At 47.6% G+C, this 20,279-nt stretch overlaps 1 pseudogene; it reads right to left on the reverse strand.

Annotated features, from left to right (window-relative positions):
- Positions 1 to 815: 815 nt before the first annotated feature.
- On the reverse strand, positions 816 to 3,741 carry LOC141141199 (protein arginine N-methyltransferase 1 pseudogene; annotated as a pseudogene).
- Positions 3,742 to 20,279: the final 16,538 nt, after the last annotated feature.

The raw sequence follows: 20,279 nt of genomic DNA on the forward strand, positions 1-20,279 counted from the left end.
TGGCGATTAGCTCCCCTCTTACAACTGCCTTATGGGTTTCCCACACCACTTGATCTGACATTTCTTCTGTTTTATTTATTTCAAAATATTCCTTTATCTTAATACTTAGTTTCTCCACTATGTCCTCCTTGTCCAACAGCGACTCATTCAGACGCCATATTCGTTCCGAATGCGCCAATTGTGTTGGTCGGATAGATTTAGGGACTTTTATTCTTTTTTATTGTTTTCCTGGTAATGGCGGTGATCTGTGAATTGTAGCAGGATTGTGACATTGTGGCGGACAAATCTGACCCCAAATTACACTTTTTGGGGACCAGTGACATTGTTACATTGATCAGTGCTATAAAAATGCACTGATCAATGTAAAAATGATACTGGCAGGGAAGGGGTTAACACTAGGGGGTGCGATCAAGGGGTTATGTGTGTTCCCTAGGTGTGTTCTAACTGTAGGGGGGATGGGCTTACTGGAAAATGACAGAGATCACTGCTCCCGATCACTGGGAATAGAAGATCCCTGTCATGTCACTAGGCAGAACAGGGAATCGTCTTGTTTACATAAAAAGTTGCCCGTTTTGCCTCTGCTCACCGCGATCGCGGGCATTGAGTCCGCGCGCCCACTATCCTCCTATTAATAGGTAATACTTAATAAATATAGAATGGAATAAATATACGCCAATGCCGGCTGTGCCTTCCTCCTGCGAGGAGACTGGTCATTGGAGGGACGAGCGAAAGTTGTGCACCTGGCTGTGGAAAATACTGTGTGCCTGGCTGTGGGGGCTGCAACAAAGGAAGATCCTGGAAAGTACTAGCGGCTCCTACAGGAGTAGCGCTACAAATTTGAAAGACTGTTTCCAGTGAGTGTATGGAGACTCTGGACTTGTAGAGAAGCCTGTCCTCTTATGGCAATGTGTGAACTTTATGATGAAATAAGCCATCAGGTAATTATTTTGCAGTACTTGGAGACAGAATGGAGAGATGAAGCTTTGGTCATCAACCTTAACCGTGTAGATATCCAACTTCTTAATGAGACAGGAGTTTGTGACTAGTTGCTTGGGATCAACCATGTGAACAAAAGGTTCTTTGATGGCTACATCTTGATACTCAACATGTCAAAACCATAGACATTCTCCCACCATCTTGCAGTCCTTGTATTGTCCATCTTCTATAGCAGCTGCATAAAGTGTTGCAGGATCAGGAAATATAAGCCTATCAGGTGTCAGCCATTTGCTCAGTAACAGTGTTGAGCATTGATTCATAGAGCAGACAACATCCCATCCATTCAATTAATATTATGTCAACTCTTTTGACTGGCAGCTTCATTTCCTCCACCTTGCCCTTGAAGATGGTTACATCGTGACCTAGTTTGTTTGCCTTTACAATCTTGATGACGTAGTCCGAAATACTTGAGCACCCAATCTTTTTTTGTCCCAGCCTAAAGGCCCATACAAACGTGCGAAAATCGGAAGTAAAATTTCGTCCGACGAATGATCTGCTGATTTTCGGATCATTAGTACGGTGCTTTTGACAGCCGATTCCGGTTTTTCTTCAGATAAAAGCTGAATGTGCAGACTATAAAATTTTTGTTGAATGTGAACTCAATGTTCCATTTTCATTTAATCAGTATGGTTTGCATACGAAAAAAATTGTAAGAGCAAGACTATGCATGCTCAGAAACTAAAGAATACATACAAAACTATTCAACACATTACATCACTTCTGAAGTTGTATTCTGTGGTACGAGAATTTTCATATGGTGAGTAACCTCTTCACTTTCGACATGAGACTAGCATGCAACAAAAAACGGTCTTCCAAAAATCTGATCGTGTGTACGAGGCTTTAACTGCCAACATGCAAAGCATTCCTGTTCCACTTCCTACATCCAAGATATCTTTGTCCTTGAACAAGTGTCTGTTGTGAAGCATTTCGTTTCGATAGGTCAGAGTCCGAACTTCATCTTCAACAATTCCTTGTGGATACCAAAGTTCACAAATGGTTCAAAGTAGTAGTCTTTAGAAGTCATCTCTTCAGCTGATGGTTTGATCAGTGGTGTATTTAGGTTTTGTACTGCCCTAGGCCTGATTAAACTCATGCACCCCCCTAATTTAAATACGACCCACCCCTTGCTGCCGAGGCCACACCCCTTCCTGTTTAAGACCCACCCTATCATCTGTAAACCACACCCCTTCCTCTTTAGGCTCATTTGGCACCTTTCAGGGGGGAGGGGGGAACAGGTACCTGTTTTTGACAGGTACCCTTCCCCACTCCCTGGAGACTGCAACTAAATGTGGACTGTTTAAAGGGTTTGCATTGATTTTAGCATGCATGGAGCACTTTGCACATGCCAGTGGCGGCTGGTGCTCAAAATTTTTGGGGGGGTGCAAACAAACTAAGAAATTCAGAAAAAAAGACATCAATTGCAGCCTCACTGTGCCCCATCAAATGCAGCCACTGTTCCATCAAACGCAGCCACTATTCCCACCAAACGCAGCCACTGTGCCCACCAAACGCAACCACTGTGCCCATCAATTGCAGCCACTGTGTCCACCAAACGCAGACACTGTGCCCCATCAAACGCAGACACTGTGCCCCACCAAACGCAGCCACTGTGCCCATCAATTGCAGCCACTGTGCCATCAAACGCAGCCACTGTGCCATCAAACGCAGCCACTGTGCCATCAAACGCAGCCACTGTGCCCACCAAACGCAGCCACTGTGCCCATCAATTGCAGCCACTGTGCCCACCAAACGCAGCCAGTGCCCACCAAACGCAGCCACTGTGCCCACCAAACGCAGCCACTGTGCCCACCAAACGCAGCCACTGTGCCCACCAAATGCAGCCACTGTGCCCATCATTTGCAGCCACTGTGCCATCAAATGCAGCCATTGTGCCCCATCAAAAGCAGCCACTGTGCCCACCAAACGCAGCCACTGTGCCCCATCAATTGCAGGCACTGTGCCCTCAAATGCTGTCACTGTGCCCATCAATTGCAGTCACTGTGCCCATCATTTGCAGCCACTGTGCCTTTAAACGCAGCCATTGTGCCCCATCAAACGCTGTCACTGTGCCCCATCAATTGTAGCCACTGTGCCATCAAATGCCAACACTGTTCCATAAAACTCTTATAATTTATTTAATCACTTTACCTGCTGTTCTGCGGGGTTCCCTTGTGCCTCTCTCTCTGTTTCTCTCTTCCTGACGTCACTGCCAGACCCTGCCCCAGTGCCGAGGAGAAGGGTCAAGCAGTGTGGAGGAGGGTAGGCGGAGCATAAGGCTCCACCTCCGCCAGTCATCGGCCGCTTATGGGGGCGTGAGTCACACGCCGCCCCCCGCATGAAAGTCCCCCCACCCGTCTTCCTGATTCCCGGCTTCCGCGCCCGCCCCGCACACATGCAGCCCACGGCAGCCGCCTTGCTGTAGCGGGCGGCGCTGCTGTGTATGGGCGTGCTTGTCAGAGGGTGTAGGGGTGTGAGCTCTGCTAAGCACGCCCATACACACGCCCCTCCACCCTCTGCCAAGCACGCCCATACACAACAGCGCCGCTACAGCAAGGCGGCCGCCGTGGGCTGCATGTGTGCGGGGGGCGGCCGCGGGAGCCGGGAATCGGGTGGGGGGACTTTCTCTCATGCGGGGGGCGGCTTTTTTTGCCTTGTCGGCCTAGGCCAAAACACAGCCCTGTTTTTGATGCTGCTCTCTGGTTGGATACAGAGAACCTCCATGCTGCAGGTGCTTGCTTCCACCATGTTGCCAGCACCGAGTCTCCCTCGCCTGCTGCAGTGCACACAACCAGAAGCCTATGAATATAAAACAGGCTTCCTGTGAGAGAACTGTGACATGTAGGGAGGCCTGGCTCTATATGAATCCTTGGAGAACCCTGCCCACCACTTCAGCAAGTCAGCTAGACCCTGCCTCATTTCCTGGCGCATCTAGCCCTTTCCTTCTTTCAATCGTGGAGACTCATCGTTACATGTGGGCATTATCTAGAATGATCTGTATGCTTATGGAACACCCATTCCTCAGGGGTGGACAACTGCGACCCAATAGCTGGTGCAGTACTTCAAGTCCCATCATGCCTCTGCCTGTGGGAGTCATGCTTGTAACTGTCAGTCTTGCAATGCCTCATGGGACATGTAGTTCCACAGCAGCTGGAGGGCTTCAGTTGCCCACTCCTGCTCCAGACTGACATCCACCCTTCAAAGCATTTTGATAATTGCACAACTCCTTACAAGAGCCAGCCTACTGCTTGCATTAGGACTGAGGGTTCTTGAGAGGTGTACTTAGGCAGGGTGCTGTGATGTTGTCAGGAAGGTATATACAACACTCTGATGGTCCCTTCTACCAGCCATGATCTGCCTTCATTGTATAGAGAAACACAGAGACCCAGTGATGATAAAGGGTCTAAAAAAAGGTACTGAAACCAGAAAGGTTTTTTTTAAAAATGTCATTAGCATGTTGATGAAAGGAGGAATCAGGAAGGCAAAACATAAGCATAAAAAATGTCAATTATAAGTGTGAGGACCCCTTAACACACACGTTATGATAACAGCAGGTGAAACACATGTTTTATTACACATTACTTCAATGCCTGGGATTTTGTGAGAATGTTAGAACTATATGGTCTACCACAGTGGTGGCTGGTGCTCCATTTTTTGGGGGGAACATAGTTTCCACATTCATAATTATGCTACCAAAATTAGCATGTGCTGTAAATTGCTTCTGTTTCTTCTTGCCAAAGGCCACCATTTTGTTGAAGCCCAGAGCAGTCACTTCATTACTGAGAACTTTCCCCCTCTCCTTGGTCTCAAAACCTATATGCCACTTTCTGTAATTAAAATGTGTGCATTACCAGCCTTGCTTGTGTGTCTTGGCTTGGGTAGTAAGGGACAGTGCTGTGTTTTGGCCTAGGCCAACAAGGCCCAGGCCTAGGGCGGCACTTTGCGGGGGGGGCGGCAAAAGGCCGCCCCCACTCCACGAGAACGGCACCTGCGCCCTCTTCCCGCACAGCAGGGCCACCATCAGGGGAGTACAGCTTAGGAGTGGCGTCGGGTGAGGAGGAAAAGCCAGAAAGCAATTTAACTAGGAGCCGTCAAGCCGCCCCTGTAAAGCCCTGATTCTATCTCTGAATGGCCCTCTGCTGTGGCCAATCATGGGGAGGGACACAGCGGGCAGGAAGCTGGGCGGCGGCCCGCTGAAACCAATTAGAGCCGCTCTTTCTCTCTTCGGCTGACAGAAAGGGGAGGGGGGGGCGAGGGGGGAGTTCTCTGGCAAATGGAGCAGCAGCGCTGTGACAGGGAGAGGAGAGATGCGGGCTGTCTGTGTATCTCCCCCGCTCGCCCCCCTCCTCTCTCTGTCAGCCGAACGGAGAAGAAAGAGAGAGCGGCTCTAATTGGTTTCACTGCGCCGCCGCCCAGCTTCCTGACCGCTGTCTCCCTCCCCATGATTGGCCACAGCAGAGGGCCAATCAGAAGACTCTGGGGGCATCATGGGAAAAGTAGTCCCTACAGCCCCCAGCATGCATGCATGCACTCTGCTGGGGGGGGTTACAGGAGGAGAAAAAGAGTACTGTGCTGGGGGAAGCCAGAAAGGGAGCCACGCTGTACCTGCACCACCCGAGAGGGATCCACGCTGTACCTGCACCACCCGAGAGGGAGCCACGCTGTACCTGCACCACCCGAGAGGGAGCCACGCTGTACCTGCACCACCCGAGAGGGAGCCACGCTGTACCTGCACCACCCGAGAGGGAGCCACGCTGTACCTGCACCACCCGAGAGAGAGCCACGCTATACCCGCACCACCAGAGAGAGAGAGCCACGCTGTACCCACACCACCAGAGAGCCACGCTGTACCCACACCACCAGAGAGCCACGCTGTACCCACACCACCAGAGAGCCACGCTGTACCCACACCACCAGAGAGCCACGCTGTACCCACACCACCAGAGAGCCACGCTGTACCCACACCACCAGAGAGCCACGCTGTACCCACACCACCAGAGAGCCACGCTGTACCCACACTACCAGAGAGCCACGCTGTACCCACACCACCAGAGAGCCACACTGTACCTGCACCACCAGACAGGGAGCCACGCCACCAGAGAGAGCCACGCTGTACCTGCACCACCAGAGGGGGAGAAAGATGAAGCCACTGCCGGGGTACAGACATGCTACACTACTGACTAGAGTCAGCCTGGGCAACCCAGAGTGAGCGAACGTCCAGACGGAGGGATCACTGTTGCAGTTTCACCGGGTCTGGTAAGAGAGCCTGTTGGCCATTATCCATTACTGTTCCCAGGGACTGAGCCATTAGGAAGTGCCTATCCTGATATACTCTAGGCCTTATTGACCGCCATAATGAGCTCCAACGCTGGGCCTCCAGTCCAAAAATTAAGGGGGGGGGGCACACAATTTTTACTGCACCAGGTGACACCAAACCTAGTGACACCACTGTCCCGGAGCCCACAACAAGTTACGGCACTGAGCTTCGGTAACTGGCCATACAGGGTGCGCTAGCGTGGGCACCCAGGACATCTGCCACCTGGGGTCCCACAAGCGCCGATCAGCTTTCCGTAGCAGCCACCACCTCTCTCCCCACTGTCAGCCACACACACTCCTCAGCTCCTCCTCCTTCTCGGCTCTAATGTTCTAGTGTACACAGTCAGGAGGAGCCACAGAGGAGGGACATGACTTCAGTGCAAAAGCCACGCTGCTGGTCTGAGGTCTGTGTATAGTTTACAGTGGAGGGGGACACAGTAACCGGGAAGGGGGGCAGATAACAGATGCACACATGGATGAGGGGAGGGGGGGGGTAAGGGGATATGTGCTGGGTGCTTTGAGAGGGGAGAGGATATGTGCTAGTGGGGGGGGGTCTGATCCTCCCCTCCCAAAGCACCCAGCACATATCCCCTTACCCCCAAATGAAAAAATGCAGCATCCCTCTCTGTCCCTCTGTCCTCTTCCCATGAAGATGAGAGGGCGGATCTTAAAAAGGAAGCGGTGTGGCCTAAACAGGAAGGGGTGGGTCATATTTAAATTAGGGGGTGCGCGAGCTTAGTCAGGCCTAGGGCAGCACAAAACCTAAATACACCACTGGTAAGGGAGGCTGTAGAAACTTTTCAGTGCTGAAGGGAGAAAGGAGAGAATATCAGGAGGATAAGATAAGACACTATCCTTTTAAATTGAACTCTTTTGTGTCTCCCTGGCAGCAGAGATTGTCCTGTCACCTATCCTGCTTTTCTTTTCCTTCTCCCTAATCTTTGTTTGTTGTTTACAGTCTGTGTCATCTTGTTGTTTCCTCCCTCCCAGCAGCAGTAAATCTTGAGGCTGTCCGGGATTGGCCTCTAGCGACTCATTAATTATCTGCACAGTGCCAAGACTACAGGACAACTGAGGCTGAGCAGAGCAGGGTGAGACAGTGCCATACTGGATTTTAAACAGTATAGGCACTTATTTTTAACATTTTACATAGTTATACCTGCAAAAAGGGCAGCATGAAGTGCTCTATCAGAACTTAATCAACTTAAAACATTTGACCCTTCAGAAGGTTTAACCCACTTCATGACCAGGGCACTTTTTGCTTATTCAGGACTGCTCTACTTTGAGGCTGCAATCACACTACATTGTTTTGAATCGCTGGCAGATCTGCCACGGATCTGCCCATGATTTGACAGCACCAAAGTGTGAATGACAAAACGCGGAACTCGCATTTGAGATGCCATTCATTTGAATGACACCTCACATCGCGGTGTGGGTCTGCCGCAATTGTTGCGCAATGAAATGTGCTGCAATCGTGGCAACCTGCATCGCGGGATGCATGTTGCCCAAAAATAGTTAAGGATCTACTTTGGAGCGACATGCGTCCCGCGATTGCAGCACGTTTTATTTTGTGACAATCGTGGCAGACTGCACTTTGAGGTGTCATTCAAATGAATGGCATCTCAAATGTGAGTTCATCATTTTGTCATTCACTTCTCGGCGCTGTTAAATCGCAGGCAGATCTGCCAGCGATTCAAAACGCTGTAGTGTGAATGCAACCTAAGTGGCAATTGCACGGTCATGCAACACTGTACCCAAACAAAATTTGTGACATCTTGTTCACACAAATAGAGCTTTCTTTTGGTCGTATTTGATCATTACTATTTTTTTTTTGTTTTGTTTTGTTTTTTGCAATTTAAACAAAAAAAGAAAAGTTTGAAAAAATATATATATACTGTATTTTGTTATGAAACATATCCAATAAAATCTAATTTATTGGCAAATTTAGATCAAAATGTATTTTGCTACATGTCTTTAAAAGAAAAAAATCCCAATAAGTGTATATTATTGGTTTGTGTGAAAGTTATAGTGTCTACAAACTATGGTATATACAGTATATATATATATATATATATATATATATATATATATATATATATATATATATACAGTATCTCACAAAAGTCTCCTCACACAATATCTTTTCATGTGACAACACTGAAGTAATGACACTTTGTTACACTGTAAAGTAGTGAACGTACAGCTTGTTATAACAGTGTAAATTTGCTGTCCCCTCAAAATAACTCAACACAGCCATTATTGTCTAAACTGCTAGCAACAAAAGTGAGTATACCCCTAAGTGAAAATGTTCACATTGGGCCCAATTAGCCATTTTCCCTCCCCGGTGTCATGTGACTCGTTAGTGTCATGGAAAAGACCACTCTGAGGATCTAAAAAAAAGAATTGTTGTTCTACATAAAGATGGCTTAGGCTATAAGAAGATTGCCAAGACCCTGAAACTGAGCTGCAGCACAGTGGCCAAGACCATACAGCGGTTTAACAGGACAAGTTCCACTCAGAACAGGCCTCGCCATGGTTGACCAAAGAAGTTGAGTGCATGTGCTCAGCTTCATATCCAGAGCTTGTCTTTGGGAAATAGACGTATTTGTGCTGCCAGCATTGCTGCAGAGGTTGAAGGGGTGGGGGGTCAGCCTGTCAGTGCTCAGACCATACACCGCACGCTGCATAAAATTGGTCTGCATGGCTGTCATCCCAGAAGGAAGCTTCTTCTAAAGATGATATACAAGAAAGCCCACAAACAGTTTGCTAAAGACAAGCAGACATGGATTACTGGAACCATGTCCTGTGGTCTGATGAGACCAAGATAAACTTATTTGGTTCAGATGGTGTCAAGCATGTGTGGCAGCAACCAGGTGAGGAGTACAAAGACAAGTGTGTCTTGCCTACAGTCAAGCATGGTGGTGGGAGTGTCATGGTCTGGGGTTGCATGAGTGCTTCCGGCACTGGGGAGCTACAGTTCATTGGGGGAACCATGAATGCCAACATGTACTGTGACATACTGAAGCAGAGCATGATCCCCTCCCTTTGGAGACTGGGCCACAGGGCAGAATTCCAACATGATAACGACCCCAAACACACCTCCAAGATGACCACTGCCTTGCTAAAGAAGGTGAGGGTAAATGTGACGGACTGGCCAAGTATGTCTGCAGACCTAAAACCTATTGAGCATATGTGGGGCATCCTCAAACGGAAGGTGGAGGAGCGCAAGGGCTATAACATCCACCAGCTCCGTGATGGAGGACTGGAAGAGGACTCCAGTGGCAACCTGTGAAGCTCTGGTGAACTCCATGCCCAAGAGGGTTAAGGCAGTGCTGGAAAATAATGGTGGTCACACAGAATATTGACACTGTGTCCCCAATTTGGACATTTTTACTTAGAGGTGTACACACTTTTGTTGCCAGCGGTTTAGACATTAATGGCTGTTGAGTTATTTTGAGGGGACTGCAAATTTACACTATTATACAAGCTGTACACTCACTACTTTACATTGTAGCAAAGTGTCATTTCTTCAGTGTTGTCACATGAAAAGATATAATAAAATATTTACAAAAATGTGAGGGGTGTACTCACTTTTGTGAGATTCTGTGTATATATATATATATATATATATAATATTTTTTTTTCTGTCAGTAATAAATCAAATGGTCAAAAGTGTAACTGTCTAGAGAATTCATTCTTTCTTCTGTTTTGTCAATTTTAACCAAAATATTACAAGCCTGCCCACCAGGACAAGGTAGACTCTTTTAGGGCAGGACCTACACTAAACTACACTATGCTAACCTACTCAATGCTAGTCATCGTTTCTTTAGTATTGGATACCTGTTTGAATTAGGCCCTATCCTATAACCTGCCTTCTTGCTTTACAGACTTGTTTACCAAGATCTACATAAGAGCAACCCTTTTCTTACACAAAATGGACATCAGATTTGGAATGGCTGATACTGTTAAAATATGGCGGGTGATGTGGTGGTCAGCAATGATCATCTATAATTTCGCTACACATTTTCCCCTTCTTTGATCATTTTTGAGCACTCTTCCATATAAATCCATCCACATTAGCCTGGAATAACACAGGTGAAGTGTACAAGATGGGAAGAGTCCCCAAGATGTGTCCATTACCTGATTAGATCTGTAGAGACACTAAGGGTATTGTCACCGATCTTCCACACATATTCTCACCTACTGATCCTCTAATGCAGATGGATGCACATACATTTGTCCCTTACTAGCCTACCAATTAAAAGGCAATGCCCTTTCCTGTCTTCACACAAACCTAGACAGGTAAGTTTACATAGAGGTCGGAAACATGTCCCCACCAGGAATAGAAAGGAATAGTACAAAGCCTTTAACCAATTCCATACCAGGCCATAGTAATATGATGGATACATGCATAAAAAATTGTGTAGCGCTAGGACAACACACTGTCTTAAAACCAGTAAGTTGAAAAGGCCTAAACATGAATAGTAATAAACACAAATAAATGTATCATGTATAATAAAAATAAGCAAACAGTGAATTACTCCCCAAAAGTGAAGTAAGGAGCACCTTCACCAAAATGCAGCAAAAAAAGAATGATAATGAAAAATATTATTTTAAAGTCAATTAAAAAGTCTCATTAATATAATGAATCCTCATATCACACCACTGTGTCTTGTCAAAACATGCAGTGCCCTTGGATGTTTAAGATGGGAGCTTACCGGAGGGTTTGAACCCAAAGCAGCATATGCTGTGAGGGTCAAACCAGCTTGTATTGCACCCTGGCAATGGTGGGAAAATCTCAGCAGTCTGATGATATGGACAAAGCTGATCCAAAGAAACGTATCTTCTCCACCGATATTAATAGATCTCACCCAAAAGGTTCATAAGGGTAAAGAAAGGGGGGACTACATAGTGTGATACCGTAGACACCGTAATTTATTAAAAATCAAAGAAATACACTTACATGAAGAAGTAGATAAAAAAGCGCTTGTGTATAAAAGGGCGGTAGTGGAGTCCTCCCGACGCGTTTCGTCTTAATAGACTTCGTCTTGGGGTGCCCTCCACTACAGCCCAACTCCCTAATATAGGAACTGTATTCATCTTGATGTGACTCCAGCCCGTTCAATTCAAAAAACAGCAACTTCCGGGTTGTCCAAGATGGCGGACCGGCGTGCGTTGCAGACCTCGTTTTAGTGGGTATGTTCATGCGTTCCACCCTCCAAACCGGAAGTCTGATACTCCCTATATACCCTGAACATCTTAGCCTTAATGTAATGTAATTATGAAAGTATATAAGAATTGGAAAATTTCCTGATCTAAGAAAATAAACAATGATATTTAATTCAAGAGAATAGAAAATGAGAATAAAACTGACGATCAGTGTCCGCCGTATGGATCTGCGAGATCTCGACAGGTCTCGCGATGTGACGTAATGGCGTCACGCCGTTAAGACGGAAGTACTCATAAAGAGTACCTCGCTTGCGTTCCACTTGCGGTTAACCACAACCACACGGACCTATCGCGAGATGTGACGCTGTAACGTCACAGCGCAAATCCGGAAGTAAACATGTGGATTAATCGCAAACGTCTTAATGGTCGAGATCAGCGATAAAAATTATAAAAAACATTAACTATAGCATGTGTGTCAGTTACTAAATGGTTCATCTAATGTCATGCACCTCAAGGGGGCGGTATAATGATGGTATAAGAGACCAGATAAAGCCCAGTGACATGTCTATTATTACTATGACTTAAAGGAAACGGAAAATGTATATTTGTAACCCCATATATTTGGAAAAAAAGGAGAATTCAAAGAGCTGGATTCACATACACTTGATAATTAATACATGTGTGGCCAGTACAACTTTTACAGAAGGACATAGCCATATGTGAATACAACCAAAATCCAAAATTATGAAACATGAAAACGTAAAAACATAACATATATAGATATGTATCATAATGGACCGACATTGTGTCTCTCATGATTCATCTAGGAAGGCGTTAACATCAACTTCTACATTAAGTCCTAAGGGAGCAAAAGTCTGCAACTCATAAGCCCAGAACATTTCGAGGCGGGATACTCCCCTTATTTTGGCACCACCCCTCCAGGGTGGTGTGTATTTATCAATAATGATAAACTGTGACCCCTCAGGATTCCCCCCGTGGAATTCCTTAAAATGTCTCGGGACCGTATGTTTAGGGTCCCTACTTTTAATCAAGGAAATATGTTCACCCACCCTAATAGAAAATGTCCTTGTAGTACGGCCTATATACTGTTTCTGACATGGACAAGTTATGAGATACACCACAAATTTCGTGCTGCATGTACAGAATGACTTTATGGTGTATCTCCTTCCCGTCACTGTAGAAATAAATTCAGAAACCTTACGTGTTCTAATACTGTTATGCTGGCATACCTGACATTTCCTGCATGGAAAAAAGCCTGTCCAATCATGAAAAAACATGGGGCGGGTGGGAGGGTTTATAATGTTGGGGGCTATCTGTCCTTTTAAGGAGGGTACACCTCTAAAGATGACATTTGCTTCTTCTGGGATAAGTGAGCCCAGAATACTATCCTGTTTCAGGACACCCCAATGCTTCCTCATGATGTTTTTGATCTGTCTATGTTGTGTTGAGAAGGCGGTTAATAAGGCCCACCTAAACTTCCCATCAGGTTCTCTTTTGGGCTTGACTTCTAATGGAATCATTGGAAGAGTTTTTCGTGAGTCTAAATACCAACGACAGGGGTATATCCTTGTCTTATCAAGCCAGTAAAACTCAAATACATTTTTTAGATTTAAAGATACAGATCATCAATAATGAATTTAGATTCAGTACATATTTCAAACCGACAGACCGTAATGGTTTTATACCAGTTGATAGTTGTCATCATGTCTCGTGGTTAAATGCGGTACCTCGGAGCCAGTTTCTTAGGCTTCGACGTAATTGCACTGAAGAGGAGACTTTTCTTGAACAGGCTATGATCTTGAAATCCAGGCTTGAAGATAAGGGTTATGATACTGATGACCTAAACCTGGAAATTCAAAAAACTATCAATGTTGATAGGAGGTCACTATTAGAAGTCAAGCCCAAAAGAGAACCTGATGGGAAGTTTAGGTGGGCCTTATTAACCGCCTTCTCAACACAACATAGACAGATCAAAAACATCATGAGGAAGCATTGGGGTGTCCTGAAACAGGATAGTATTCTGGGCTCACTTATCCCAGAAGAAGCAAATGTCATCTTTAGAGGTGTACCCTCCTTAAAAGGACAGATAGCCCCCAACATTATAAACCCTCCCACCCGCCCCATGTTTTTTCATGATTGGACAGGCTTTTTTCCATGCAGGAAATGTCAGGTATGCCAGCATAACAGTATTAGAACACGTAAGGTTTCTGAATTTATTTCTACAGTGACGGGAAGGAGATACACCATAAAGTCATTCTGTACATGCAGCACGAAATTTGTGGTGTATCTCATAACTTGTCCATGTCAGAAACAGTATATAGGCCGTACTACAAGGACATTTTCTATTAGGGTGGGTGAACATATTTCCTTGATTAAAAGTAGGGACCCTAAACATACGGTCCCGAGACATTTTAAGGAATTCCACGGGGGGAATCCTGAGGGGTCACAGTTTATCATTATTGATAAATACACACCACCCTGGAGGGGTGGTGCCAAAATAAGGGGAGTATCCCGCCTCGAAATGTTCTGGGCTTATGAGTTGCAGACTTTTGCTCCCTTAGGACTTAATGTAGAAGTTGATGTTAACGCCTTCCTAGATGAATCATGAGAGACACAATGTCGGTCCATTATGATACATATCTATATATGTTATGTTTTTACGTTTTCATGTTTCATAATTTTGGATTTTGGTTGTATTCACATATGGCTATGTCCTTCTGTAAAAGTTGTACTGGCCACACATGTATTAATTATCAAGTGTATGTGAATCCAGCTCTTTGAATTCTCCTTTTTTTCCAAATATATGGGGTTACAAATATACATTTTCCGTTTCCTTTAAGTCATAGTAATAATAGACATGTCACTGGGCTTTATCTGGTCTCTTATACCATCATTATACCGCCCCCTTGAGGTGCATGACATTAGATGAACCATTTAGTAACTGACACACATGCTATAGTTAATGTTTTTTATAATTTTTATCGCTGATCTCGACCATTAAGACGTTTGCGATTAATCCACATGTTTACTTCCGGATTTGCGCTGTGACGTTACAGCGTCACATCTCGCGATAGGTCCGTGTGGTTGTGGTTAACCGCAAGTGGAACGCAAGCGAGGTACTCTTTATGAGTACTTCCGTCTTAACGGCGTGACGCCATTACGTCACATCGCGAGACCTGTCGAGATCTCGCAGATCCATACGGCGGACACTGATCGTCAGTTTTATTCTCATTTTCTATTCTCTTGAATTAAATATCATTGTTTATTTTCTTAGATCAGGAAATTTTCCAATTCTTATATACTTTCATAATTACATTACATTAAGGCTAAGATGTTCAGGGTATATAGGGAGTATCAGACTTCCGGTTTGGAGGGTGGAACGCATGAACATACCCACTAAAACGAGGTCTGCAACGCACGCCGGTCCGCCATCTTGGACAACCCGGAAGTTGCTGTTTTTTGAATTGAACGGGCTGGAGTCACATCAAGATGAATACAGTTCCTATATTAGGGAGTTGGGCTGTAGTGGAGGGCACCCCAAGACGAAGTCTATTAAGACGAAACGCGTCGGGAGGACTCCACTACCGCCCTTTTATACACAAGCGCTTTTTTATCTACTTCTTCATGTAAGTGTATTTCTTTGATTTTTAATAAATTACGGTGTCTACGGTATCACACTATGTAGTCCCCCCTTTCTTTACCCTTATGAACCTTTTGGGTGAGATCTATTAATATCGGTGGAGAAGATACGTTTCTTTGGATCAGCTTCGTCCATATCATCAGACTGCTGAGATTTTCCCACCATTGCCAGGGTGCAATACAAGCTGGTTTGACCCTCACAGCATATGCTGCTTTGGGTTCAAACCCTCCGGTAAGCTCCCATCTTAAACATCCAAGGGCACTGCATGTTTTGACAAGACACAGTGGTGTGATATGAGGATTCATTATATTAATGAGACTTTTTAATTGACTTTAAAATAATATTTTTCATTATCATTCTTTTTTTGCTGCATTTTGGTGAAGGTGCTCCTTACTTCACTTTTGGGGAGTAATTCACTGTTTGCTTATTTTTATTATACATGATACATTTATTTGTGTTTATTACTATTCATGTTTAGGCCTTTTCAACTTACTGGTTTTAAGACAGTGTGTTGTCCTAGCGCTACACAATTTTTTATGCATGTATCCATCTGTCTGGCAACAATTCTAGTTGTGGTGTGAGCGGCTTATATGGTTGTACAATAATATTTATGGACATTTAGAGTAAGCGCAAATTTAATATTGGTTATATCATAGTAATATGATGCCTGTAGGAACACCCACCCACCCTGGGCGGGCGTCATATGATGTTCTCCACTTCTTGCCGCTACTGCGAGCCCCCGGGGGCCCGCAGTGCAGCGATCGGGGATGAGGCGTGTCCCTCGGGATACAGCCCATCCCCGACTATTTCAGTGCCATCTTCAGAGCATTATAGGCCCCCGGGCAATACAGTGCACTGGGGCCCTGTCTACACAATCATGCACGAGAAAAAAATGCAAATTATCAATAAGGCTATATTTATTGGTACTTCCAACAAAATCAGTGTTTAAACATTAAGACAACTTTTGGACAATATAACACAGAAATTGAAAAACAAGATATTACAGATTGAAATGGGACAGTACAAAAGCACTAATTATGTGTAAGCATGTAAGCGGGAGATATTTGTAATCTGGCAGTGCTGGGGACTTCTGGTCACCCTAGGATAGTGGCCAGCAGGGCCTACAGGTCAGTGACCAGCAGGGCCCACAGGTCAGGGGCCAGCAGGACCCACAGGTCAGTGGCCAGCAGAACCCACATGTCATTGGCCAGCAGGACCCACATGTCAGTGGCCAGCAGGACCCACAGGTCAGTGGCCAGCAGAACCCACATGTCATTGGCCAGCAGGACCCACATGTCAGTGGCCAGCAGGACCCACAGGTCAGTGGCCAGATCCCAGCAGGACCCACAAGCTGCAGGACCTGTGGGTCCTACTTCTCACTGACCTGTGGGTCCTGCTGGGAGCTGTCAGTGGGCCTGTGGGTCCTGCTGGGAGCTGGCCACTGCATAGTTGCCAACAGTCCCGATTTTCCCAGGACGATCCCGATTTTGGGACCCTCATCCCGATTGCAGGCTGTCCCGAATCGGGATTTTCCATAAGGAAAATCGGGAATGTTGTTTTTTTTGTTTTTTTGGAGCAGCGAGCTCCAGCAAAATGGCAGCCAGCGCCGCCGCTCTATCTTCCTCTAGTGTTGAGTGGAGAGGGGAAGGGGACTCGATCCGTGCAGCCAATGAAGTGGCTTCTTTAGCTGCAAGGCCCCTCCCCTCTCCACTGAAGCGAGCAGAAGACACGGCGCCGTCGCCGTGTCTTGCTGAAAGTTCCCCAGCCCCGTACTGCGCAAGCGCTGCGCCTGCGCAGTACAGGGGGTCCTCCATTGCCGAGGGGAACTTTCTTGGCAGAACCCCCGGCCGCTCCTGCACTAAGCGGGGGCCGGGCTGCATTGAGGGGGGGCTGCACTGAGGGGGGGCTGCACTGAGGGGGGCTGCACTAACTGAGGGGGGGCTGCACTGAGGGGGGTCTGCACTAATAGAGGGGGGGCTGCACTGAGGGGGGGCTGCACTAATAGAGGGGGGCTGCACTAATAGAGGGGGGGCTGCACTGAGGGGGGCTGCACTAATAGAGGGGGGCTGCACTGAGGGGGGCTGCACTAATAGAGGGGGGCTGCACTAATAGAGGGGGGCTGCGCTGAGGGGGGGTCTGAACTAATAGAGGGGGGGCTGCACTGAGGGGGGGGCTGCACTAATAGAGGGGGGCTGCAATAATAGAGGGGGGCTGCACTGAGCGGGGGGCCGGGCTGCATTGAGGGGGGGCTGCACTGAAGGGGGGGCTGCACTAACTGAGGGGGGCTGCACTGAAGGGGGGCTGCACTAACTGAAGGGGGGGCTGCACTGAGGGGGGGCTGCACTGAGGGGGGCTGCACTAACTGAGGGGGGGCTGCACTGAGGGAGGGTCTGCACTAAATGGGGGGTGCACTGAGGGGGGGGTCTGCACTAATAGAGGGGGGCTGCACTAATAGAGGGGGGGCTGCACTGAGGGGGGTCTGCACTAATAGAGGTGGGGCTGCACTGAGGGGGGGCTGCACTAATAGAGGGGGGCTGCACTGAGGGGGGCTGCACTAATAGGGGGGGCTGCACTGAGGGGGGGTCTGCACTAATAGAGGGGGGCTGCAATAAAAGAGGGGGGCTGCACTGAGCGGGGACCGGGCTGCATTGAGGGGGGGCTGCACTGAGGGGGGGCTGCATTGAGGGGGGCTGCACTAACTGAGGGTGGGCTGCACTGAGGGGGGTCTGCACTAATAGAGGGGGGCTGCACTGAGGGGGGGTCTGCACTAATAGAGGGGGGCTGCACTGAGTGGGGTCTGCACTAATAGAGGGGGGCTGCACTGAGGGGGGGCTGCACTAATAGAGGGGGGCTGCACTGAGGGGGGCTGCACTAATAGAGGGGGGCTGCACTGAGGGGGGCTGCACTAATAGAGGGGGGCTGCACTAATAGAGGGGGGCTGCACTGAGGGGGGCTGCACTAATAGAGGGGGGGCTGCACTGAGGGGGGTCTGCACTAATAGAGGGGGGGGCTGCACTGAGGGGGGGTCTGCACTAATAGAGGGGGGTCTTCACTGATGGAGGGGGTCTGCACTGATGGAGGGGATTTGCACTGATGGAGGGGATCTGCACTGAGGGGGTCTATACAGACTTTGGCTGGGGCACCTGATGCAAGGACAGACTCTGATGGGGGCACCTGATGCAAGGACAGACTCTGGCGGGGGCACCTGATGCAAGGACAGACTCTGGCGGGGGCACCTGATGCAAGGACAGACTCTGCCGGGGGCACCTGATGCAAGGACAGACTCTGCTGGTGGCACCTGATGCAAGGACAGACTCTGCCGGGGGCACCTGATGCAAGCACAGACTCTGCCAGTGGCACCTGATGCAAGGACAGACTCTGCTGGGGGCACCTGATGCAAGGACAGACTCTGCTGGTGGCAGGCGACGTGGCTAGTGACACGCTCAGGGATCCCACTGATTCGGCATTATGGTGAGTTGAATGATTTAATTTTATATTACAATGTAATAATAGAAATAATGCGCTTCAATCATCCTGACACCATAACAACCATGGTGCCGGGATGATTGAAGCGTTAACACCAGGCGTTTGGAGTATCTTTATCTGCTGATTGTTAAACTTTCTAGAATACACATATTGCTATTGTGTAGGATCTGGGGCTGCTGTCTCGTCATTTCCCTCTCCCCCTTTCCCTCTCCCCCTTTCCCTCTCCATCCCTCATTCATCTCAGACTCTAACCACACCCTCTTGAGCCACGCCCATTTAAGCCATGCCCACTTTCACGTAAGCCACGCCCATTTTAACGTAAGCCACGTCCGCTTTCACATAAGCCGCGCCCAGTTTTCTCATAAGCCACGCCCCTTTCCCCCGTAATCCACGCCCATTTAATTCCTACCTATCACATTTTTGAAGGTCCTGGAGCACCAGGACAGTGGAATTACCAACAAAATGACCCCATTTCGGAAAGCTAACACCCCAAGGTATATTCTATGAGGCATGGGCTGCAGATAGGTACTCGGGTACTGTGATAGGCTGGTAAAAGGTACTTGGGTACTCTGATGGGCTGGTGACAAGTACTCCGATGGGCTGGTGACAGGTACTCTGATGGGCTGGTGACAGGTACTTGGGTACTCTGATGGGCTGGTGACAGGTACTCAGATGGGCTGGTGACAGGTACTCGGGTACTCTGATGGGCTGGTAAAAGGTACTTGGGTACTCTGATGGGCTGGTGACAGGTACTCAGGCTAGTGACAGGTACTCGGGTACTCTGATGGGCTGGTGATAGGTACTCAGATGGGCTGGTGACAGGTACTCAGATGGGCTGGTGGCAGGTCCTCTTTATTACTGGGGGGGCAATCAGTGTGATTGGTGTGCACTGTAGGCGGTAACAAGGTATTACTGCAATCTCCTCCTTACACACGATCAGTGTGTGAGGAGGAGAACCCGGTAACAGCTCGTTACCGCGGTTTGTTTACATTCTGTGACCGGCTGTGATTGGACATTGGACCAATTTCATTGGCTCTTTACCACGTTCGGGGATGGGTCAGGGTGACACGCCTGCGCGCCATGCACAAGGAAAGTGCATGTGACCTGCTGTGATTAGACACAGCCGGTCACGTGGTAAAAAAAAAAAATTATTGGCTCTTTACACTGGTCGGGGATGGGCTGTATCCCGAGGGACACGCCTCATCCCCGATCGCTGCGCTACAGGCCCCCGGGGCTCACAGTAGCGGCAAGAAGTGGAGGACATCATATGACGCCCGTCCAGGGTGGGTGGGTGTTCCTACGGCATCATATTACTATGGCCTGGTATGGAATTGGTTAAAGGCTTTGTACTATTCCTTTCTATTCCTGGTGGGGACATGTTTCCGACCTCTATGTAAACTTACCTGTCTAGGTTTGTGTGAAGACAGGAAAGGGCATTGCCTTTTAATTGGTAGGCTAGTAAGGGACAAATGTATGTGCATCCATCTGCATTAGAGGATCAGTAGGTGAGAATATGTGTGGAAGATCGGTGACAATACCCCTAGTGTCTTTACAGATCTAATCAGGTAATAGACACATCTTGGAGACTCTTCCCATCTTGTACACTTCACCTGTGTTATTCCAGGCTAATGTGGATGGATTTATATGGAAGAGT

This window comes from Aquarana catesbeiana, linkage group LG04, assembly GCF_042186555.1.
Source record: "Aquarana catesbeiana isolate 2022-GZ linkage group LG04, ASM4218655v1, whole genome shotgun sequence".
NCBI lineage: Eukaryota > Metazoa > Chordata > Amphibia > Anura > Ranidae > Aquarana > Aquarana catesbeiana.